Source organism: Cyprinus carpio, unplaced genomic scaffold (assembly GCF_018340385.1).
Source record: "Cyprinus carpio isolate SPL01 unplaced genomic scaffold, ASM1834038v1 S000006714, whole genome shotgun sequence".
In the NCBI taxonomy this organism is placed as follows: Eukaryota; Metazoa; Chordata; class Actinopteri; order Cypriniformes; family Cyprinidae; genus Cyprinus; species Cyprinus carpio.
In genome coordinates this window covers 992,698-1,002,274 of record NW_024879320.1, presented here as the reverse complement: position 1 = coordinate 1,002,274, position 9,577 = coordinate 992,698, and the positions used below count along the sequence as shown (strand labels likewise).

Here is a 9,577-nt window from a genome sequence, read left to right as displayed (position 1 = left end):
AGTACCACTGGGCTTCAGCAGAGAAGCACAGACAAATATAAAAAGGTTTTGTTTAATTAAACATTTACGAAGAAGTTAGCATGCGTATAAGAAAACATGCTGAAATAGTTATAAATGATTAAACAAAACAGTCAAATTAACTTTACTTTAAGTGAACTGATTAGTACTGAATATTCCTGCAGAAAGCGGTGTGTGGAAGACACAGATGAGCAGACAGAGCAGGCACACCTGCTAAAGGAGTCTGTCAGCAGCACCACAGAGATCTGGAAGTGTTCTGTAAGACAGATAACATGTACATCTGTGCCAGATGTGTGGGGCAAGAGCACCAAGGACATAGTAAAATCTATACTGCGGTTAGTTTTTTATTGTAATATCCATGCTGTTATCCAACAGAAAATTTAATATATTTTAAGATCAAAGGCCTCTGAACTGGAGGCATTTGTATTATATAATTCATGGTTGATAAACATTGTTCTGTTGGATACTGTTGTATTTTACCACAGAAACCTAATGTGCCAGAAGGTCAAACCTTGCTCCATCATGTCTTGAGATAGAACTATCAAAGGATTACCCAGAATACTTAGGGAGTAAGCCGGAAGAGCTCAGTGTCTCTGATGTTGCTGTGAAAATAGTGGAGTACTTTGGAGGAGAGACAGCACTGGGAATCACATTACACTTCCAGGCAAATGGTAAGACTATTATTTAATTTAACTTAAACAACATAAAATAAAATAAAAAAAAGAAAAAAAAAAAAAGAAAATTCACAGAAGCCAATAAAGCAAAACTTCTATTCAAAAAAAAAAATAAAAATAAACACAAAACACAACAAGGGAAAACATACAGGTCAAAAAACAACAAAAAAAATCTCAAGGTTCATTGAAGGAGATCTATACAGATCTGTACATGACAGAGGGTGGGAGTGGAGAGATAAATAATGAACATGAGGTGTTGAGGAATGAACTGATTTCACAAAGCAGAACCACTCCAGAAAGTCTTCTTATATGTAATGACATCTTCAAGACACTGCCAGAACAAAGCAAACAAATCAGAGCAGTCCTGAATGTCATCATCAAACAAAATGCAGAAGTTCATTCTAGACTGGGCAGATGGAAAAGCAAACCAAGATATCAATGTCATCATCTTCCTAAAATTATGACCTCAACCAGAAAAAGGGGAACTGCAGTCTTCTACAGCTGATTCATCAATATGCTCCTGAGCTGAAAGAAGAAAATCTTCAAGAAATGAAAGTGCTTTTTAGAGGTCTGTCAGTATCCTCTTGATTTCCATTATAATGACTACTACTCCAGTATAAATCAGGAAGTTCCTGTGGATGTGCTGCTCACAAACCTCATCAAGGGGAATCTGCTCCCATCTGCTCTCCTCTGGATAACCACACGACCATCAACAGCCAGTCGGATCCCTCCTGAGTGTGTCGATCGGGTCACAGATATTCAAGGATTCAATGACCAGCAAAAAGAAACATACTTCAGGAAGAAAATCAGTGATCAGAACCTAGCGAATGAAATCATCACACACATCAAATCATGTCGGAGCCTCTACATCATGTGCCACATGCCCATCTTCTGCTTGATTTCTGCCAATGTGCTAGAAAATATGATGAGTAATGGAAACTCTGATCAGATACCCAGAACTCTGACTGAGATGTTCACTTGCTTCCTGCTCATTCAGTTCAGCCTCAAGCATAAGAAGTTTAATAGAGCTGATGTTGATAAACCCAGAGAAACTCACTGAATTTGACAAAACATTGATTCTGAAACTAGGAGAACTGGCTTTCCAGCAGCTGGAAAAGGGCAATTTGATTTTCCAAGAAGAGGATCTGATAAAGAGTGGCTTAGATGTCAGTGAAGTCACAGAGTACTCGGTGTGCACAGAGATCTTCAGAGAAGAGCTGGGATTGTACAGCAAGTAGGTCTACAGCTTTGTGCATGTCAGCTATCAGGAGTATCTGGCAGCGATATATGTTCACTTTGAATGTGCCAATGATGGGAAAAATGTTCTTGACAAAAATTAATCAACAGATCTTTTTGATGTACATCAGAGTGCACTGAATAATGCAGTGGTCTCCAACCCTGCTCCTGGAGAGCTACCATCCTACAGATTTCAGCTCCAACCCCAATCAAACACACCTGAAACAGCTAATCAAGGTGTTCAGAGCTACTTGATAATTACAGACAGGTGTGTTGGAGCAGGGTTGGAACTGAAGTCTGCATTAAGGTATCCCTCCACTACCATTTTTGAAGATCCCTGGAATAATGCTTTGAAGAGTGAAAATGGACATCTTGACCTCTTCCTTCGTTTCCTTTTTGGTCTTTCTGTTGACCCCAACCGCACTCTCCTGCAAGACCTTCTCACCAAAGACAGTAAACCCTGTGTAGACAAAAACATGACAGTGCATTTCATCCAAGAGAAGATCAAACATGAACAATCAACAGAGAGAATCATCAATCTGTTCCACTGTTTAAAGGAACTGAATGACAACACTCTTGTTAAAGTAAAGTTTTTTTCGTGTTTTGTGTGTGTTCTGCTTCCCATGTTTATATGTCCTTATTTGGTCCTTCCCATTCCTGTCCCTTTCCAGGTGTGTCTAGTTATTATCCTCGTTTCCCTGTGTATTTAAGTTTGAGTCTGTGCGGTCTATCTTTGTCTGAAATTGTACTTCTAATCTTCCTGCTACGTGTGTTCCTGTCTGTTCCATGTACGTCCCTATTTGGTTAAATAAAGACAGTTGATCGTTCATCTCCTTCATCTTCATCATTTATTTACAGGCTCATTAAAAGTATTATTTAAACAAAATTTACTCAAGTAAACGGAGAATTCCTTTTCTATATTTAAGGAACAATATCACTGTGTCTACACCGGACGCGACAGTTGTAGCGCTGTGCCGCGCCACAACAGCTAAAGTCTGTCTATACTGTACGTGACAAAAGCGACTGTTGAAAATCATTTGAAATTGTCAGCACGTCATAAATAGAATGCAGCAGCAGTTTTCTGTCGGGGATTTATCGCGCCACGCTGTAGACACCATCACTGATTATGAGATCTATAGCATTTTGTCGCGCTGCTAGCATCCGGTGTAGATACGGTGTATGAATGGATTGTCTGAATAACTTTAGTCACCGAGCATTAAATCAAACAAACAAAAATAAATAAAATATAAAATGTATTCTTGTTTACAGATTGGATTGTTGCGATCTTTCAGTTGAGTCCTGTAGAATAGTGTCCTCAGCTTTGCAGTCAGTCAATTCACCCTTGAGAGAGCTGGATCTGAGCAACAATAAACTAGACACGTCTGGAGTGAAGGTCCTCTTGACTGGTCTAACAGATCCACATTGCCAATTGGAAATAATCAGGTAAGTAGTGTAAGTTGTCATTTTTGCTTCATTAATATGTTTTAGACATGTAGCAGGACTACTTTGATCAAATATGTGTAAAATGATGTACTACAAATAACAGTATCTTCCTCTTACCACACAAATAAGAAAGTAGGAAAATGACAAAATAAAACAGTTCTGACAAAACATAGATTTTCCCTCAGTGTTGAGAAAGGAGGAGAATGTCGGATGAAACCAGGTCTGAGAAAATGTAGGTATTGTATACAAAAGACACAAAATAGAACTTTATATTTAATTTCAAAACATATAATCAACTTTTATATGGGAGAAGAAACTCCTTTGTTTTTGATGTCAGCAGTTTTGTTAGTCAGGTGACACCTATGACATGTAAGGGCATAACTGCATTTCAGCCAATCACATTCAGATCTGCCCCCATTTCAGTATACAGTGATCACATTTCACAATCCAGTAAAAAAAGAAGGTGGATTAAATCAAGTGTCAATCTATGTTTTTTCTTGTTTGTTTTAAAAAAATTTTTATTGTTAATCAGAATAACATCACATTATGGTAGCAAATTAAAATAACCTGTGACAACAAATGTCCTGTTTTCTGCAGATGTCTGTCAGCTCTCAGTGGATCTAAACACAGTACATCCACGCCTGAAACTTTCTAATGGAAACCGGAGAATATCCGAAACTAGAGTGCAGCAGAAATATCCTGATCATCCGAACAGATTCAGGCTGTATCCCCAGGCCATGTGCACAGAAGCTCTGACTGATCGCTGTTACTTTGAGGTGGAGTGTGATGGTGGAGTTGGTGTTGCAGTGGCCTATAAGACTTCAGACAGAAATCAGAATATAATGGCAGTTAAAAACCCGTTCCCTGCTCTGCTCTTTCAGAATTGCAAACTGAGACTGTGGCAAAATAATGAGGTTACTTGTGATTTCCCTGTGTCTGCTCGGTCTAAAAGAGTAGGAGTGTATGTGGACTTTAAACATGGAAGTTTGTCATATTACAGTGTTCGTAATGACAGGCTCACTCACCTGCACACGCACCACACTACATTCAAAGACTGCTTATATACAGGGTTTATGCTTTTGCCTGACTTCTCAGTGACTCTGTGTGAGATGACATAGACCCCGAGAGTGAACAGACATTTCAAAAGGAAGTTAGACATTTGCAACCCTGGAGCACAAAACCAGTCTTAAGTCACTGGGGTATATTTTTAGCAATAGCCAAAAAAATAAGGATATTAAGTATATTAAGTAAAGATCATGTTCCATGAAGATATTTTGTACATTTCCTACCATAAATATATCAAAACTTAATTTTTGATTACTAACATGCATTGCTAAGAATTCATTTGGACAACTTTAAAGTTGTTTTCTTTCTGTGCTGGACTATGGCGATGTGATTTATATGCATGCTAATGTAACTTCACTAAAAAAATTAGATTGTATATACCATGCTGCAATATGATTTGTGACTAATGCTCCTGCACGTACCCATCATTGTAATTTGTTTGTTTTTGTTGGCTGGCCCTCCTTGTATTAGAAGAGAAAAATGAATATGTTGATGTTTATTGCCAAAGCTCTAATAGGTAAACTGAGTTTGTATATCTGTAGTCTCTTATCTTATTGTTCTGGTAGTTACTGTATAAAACTAGATCATCCTTTAAATTACTTTTAACTGTGTCTAGATCAAACTCTGAGTTTGGTAAAACTGCCTTTTCTTGTTATGCGCCTAGATTATGAAATGAAATGCAGAGTTTTTTGATGCTAGACGTGCTCCCATCTTTAAATATTTTTAGAAACATTTTGGTGTCTTATTTGAAAGAATCATGTTCTTGTTTTACTTAACATTTATATATTTTGTTCTGAGTGCTGGACAGGACTTTTTTGTATTATTTTTTCTTGAAATATTTTTGTGTGAAACTTTGTGTGCTGCCATTTTGGCCAGGACTCCCTGGTAGAAGAGATTTTTTATCTCAATGGGATTATTACTGGTAAAATATAGGATATAGGAGTTTTATATTTTATTTTATTTTTTTTATTTATTTAAATTTTTTTTGCACCCTCAGACTCCAGATTTTTAAATAGTTGTATCTCGGCCAAATATTGTCCTATCCTAATAATAGCCATACATCAATGGAAAGCTTATTTATTTGATTAAAAAATGTATATGTATACAGAGTTCTGACATGAAACTCTAGATGGCACAGGTGACCTAATGACATCATCACCCGTGTTTCACGTTCGTTATTTCTAAGGTCTGACCACTGCACGAAATGACATCATCACATGGCACAGCTGATTGGTTCTCTCCTGTTTCGGTAGCCAAGGAGCTCGCTGCTCAACATTCAAATATATGACTAGTGCTTGTTGTAGCAGTTGCAGCTTGCTTCAGAACAGCGAAATCAACATCTAAGATAAGTGAATGCTCTTCTAATCCATATTGATGGTTTTTTGTTCTTGTTTTGGTTTGTATTGTACCTCTATGTCTCCTGCTTTGTGGGGGGTTACTTCATGTATGTTATATTTGCAGCAGCAATATTCTTACATGCTCACAGCAGCATGTTGTGGATGTATTGGCAGTAGCAAGCTTAGCAGATCTATTCTGCCAAGAACAAATACATTAACATTGTCTCCAAGGCACACATCATGTACATTAGAGCAGCAGTCATGCCAATCCCATGAGGGGTTTTTTGTTCTTGTTTTGGTTTGTATTGTACCTCTATGTCTCCTGCTTTGTGGGGGTTACTTCACTGTATTGTATATTCTTACATGCTCACAGCAGCAGAATCTATTACATGAATATAAAGACATAACATTGTCATGTACATTATCATATTAGAGATAGAGAGATACATATATATAGAGAGAGAGAGAGAGAGAGAGAGAGAGAGAGCGAGATATATAGAGATAGAGAGATACAGTATATAGAGATAGATATAGCTATAGATCAGAACATAATAAGAAAACAAAACAAATGACTTACTTATACTTAATAAATTTATGTAAAAAAAAAAAAAATGTTTAAATTAGATATTGCATGCTTCTGTGTTTCATATTTTAACAACACATGGTAATAGAGAAGCCAAGTTCTGTAGAGTAGCTCCAAGTCTTTATTTTAACTAAATAAAATGTAAAACTATATAATGTGTAATAATACTAGATTGTTGTTGAAGGGTTTATATGAACTGTGTGTGAGTGTCTACTGTATATACCATACACAGATACATGCATACTGTACATATATTATACATACCAGAATGCTTAGTGTTTAAATTAACTTTAGGTAGTCATCTTGATTTAATAATTTGTATTACTTTACAACTCATCAATATTTGTAAACAAATTCAGCTAAATGTTTTATTCCAGCTGAACATTTGGAGCCAGGTTTTCTAAACAGGGCAAATCCATATGAGAGCGCAATAAAAAAAAAAAAGTGCTTATGGGAGTGGAAATTTCTGTACCAGTGATTTGACGAGCGCAAACGTTAGTAAATCGCATTGTGGGATACATTTTAATACACTCTTCCCATACATTTTGCGTCTAAAAGAAAAACTCAACTCAAACTACAAATGCATATTCAATAAGGTCAACACAAAAATAACTGTTTACCTCTTTTTTTGTGCTAATTCTTCACTGTGCATCTTTATTTTAATGCCAAAAGTTCATTTGTGCTGACTCGAGATGTTAGTAAATCTGGCCCATAATTTATTCAAGCACATTTGCACTTCAAATCTGCAATGTTTTCCCCAAATATATTAGGATATACAGAACGTGGATCGACACACACACACACTTACTCTGTTTGAGAGAAAAATTTGTCATATCCACTTATATCAACATGGTAGATATAAATACAATGGGCCTCATTCATGAAACTAATATGAAAATATATGTGTAAATTCTGAGTAATTTGCACGTAAAACATTCCTTCCCGAAAACTCTCCTCCGGAATCACAAACTTTTCATAAATGTTCAATTTGATAGTTAAACGTGTGTGTTAATGAATTCCAATCATTCGTAAATAGGGCGCTCGTGTACGCTCATTCATAGCATAATCCCCGCCTATGAATTACTGCTAAGCAAATTGTGTGTCCAGGAACGCAGTGGAATATTTCTGCTCTACTTTCTCAGGTTTGGCTCCAGTATATTTCATAAATGCAAAAAAGACTAGGCCATATGCCTATCAATAAATATTTAATAATGTGTGACCACCAAAGTGTTTTTAGCCACCTGAAAAAATGTTGGGCACTCTTCTTAAAACAACCTCCTGGTGGCGCTTGAGAACCATTTTACAAAAAAATTATTATCCATATGAGACGCTTTAGTTGCTATGGTATTGAATATTAATGGCGGCAACGTATTAGCCTACTAGTATCTCAATTTTAAGAATTTTACGTCATTGTACAAATACAGTAGGATGTTTAGGTATTTGTCTACCTCAATTATGTATGTTTACGACTGGGTAAATAGTGAAAGTGACGAGCGCTGCATTTTACAATTATCAACTCAGTTGCAATAAATAAATAAATATAAAAAAAGAGGCCAAGTGCAAATTAACTTATAATTATAAGTAATTATTATGGCAGTGCATTAAAATTCAGTGTCATCAGTTTGCCAAAAAGAACACAGAACGTTTTATGCACCGTTTACATGTGGTAGGGAGCAGGAGTACATTTCTTTCGTATCAACTCACACTTTGAAAATACGAACATTTTCATGAAATCGAAAGTTTCAGAACGGCTTTACGAATGATTTACACAAAAATTAATTCTGCTTGTGTTTCATGAATGAGGCCCACTGTTTGTAAAGAGGTTTAGGAATCCAGAGTTTGTTAAATATGCTATAAACAAATATACTATTAAACAAAGTTCTGATGACGGAGTATAACGTCCCAAAAGTAGTATGATGTCACAAATTCTTTAAATGTTCATCTAGTTTGAACTTTTTAATCAGTCTTGGCTAGATAATACTTGCTAGGAGCTTTTTTTCTTTGTAGAATCTTTGAGTTTGGTGAGCTAATAAAATATATTAACTCAGATCAGTTGTTTGTGTCCAATTATTCACTTAATGTATGTGAGAAGTAGCTGTGTAATAAACAGTAATGTACAATACTTACAGTTGGTCATTATCACAAAATAAACCCCTTCAGGGTGATACGAGACTGATATGGAGAGCTGCATCATTTTCATAATGACTGGTTATAAATGCAGTAAGCAGCACATTTCACGTTTATGCTTGTTTCATTTTCATGTTATTTTGAATACATTTTTGAGGAGACTCTTGTCACGGCACTCTTGTCTCCTGTGATGGACTACCACTGCATTCCTATTTTAGGGTTACACTTTCTCACTGCCAGGGCATCAAACACTGCCATATGTCCTTAAGAGATGTGTTACTGCACAGATGTCAAAAGTCTCACGTCTGGAACCCACTGTTTCAATGAGAAGCTGTGATAGCAGGCAGATAAAAGTACAGTCTCAATAATTTACTCAAACCAGATTTAGACAGTGTCTCCATTCGCTTCAATACAAAACCAGCACTCATTAAGAAACTAAGTTTGAAGTGAGATATCAAGGGTACTCGTGCGTCTCGTGAATGATTGCTTCATTGCTACAGTACATGCTGAAGTTTGGATTAATTTTGTGAGATGTGAGTCTGTTCATGAAGTGTGAAGATTGTTAACAAATCCTTTTACTATGTGGAACATTTTTATTTATTTATTTATTTATTTTAAGAAGTTTAGAGGAATAAAAAAAAACATGGTCTTGGTAATTATTGTGAGTATTTATTTATTTATTTATTTTCTCTGTTGCCTGTTACATTTTATATTGTTGAAAAGTCACTGGGTTTAAGGTCAGGATGGGGTGGTGCTATAATGCAAATAATTGAATGTGTAATAAAAATGTAATTAATCTTTTACAGATTTTAGCCAACAAAATTACCAAGAAATTCAAAAAAACTAGTGTTATGATCATTAAATATATTTCCCGTCACACCAGTATATTGATGTTATATGTTTCTCAAAGCAATGAGTAGCCAGCCATACGACTTGTGGCACCTGTATAGTGATGTGCATTTCACTTTGACAGAATTAGACACCATTAGACACCTTGGAAGTGAGATGCTGTTTTAGCTGGGGATGTCATCGTGCAACCAAGTCAGTTCAAGGTGCAGGAAAAAAAAAAAAAAAAAAAAAAACGCAATTCACAA

The 9,577-nt window shown here is 36.0% G+C and overlaps 1 pseudogene; it reads left to right on the top strand.

The window, feature by feature from the left end:
• The first annotated feature begins 209 nt into the window (after positions 1–209).
• On the top strand, positions 210–4,999 carry LOC109099296 (annotated as a pseudogene).
• The last annotated feature ends 4,578 nt before the right edge of the window (positions 5,000–9,577 follow it).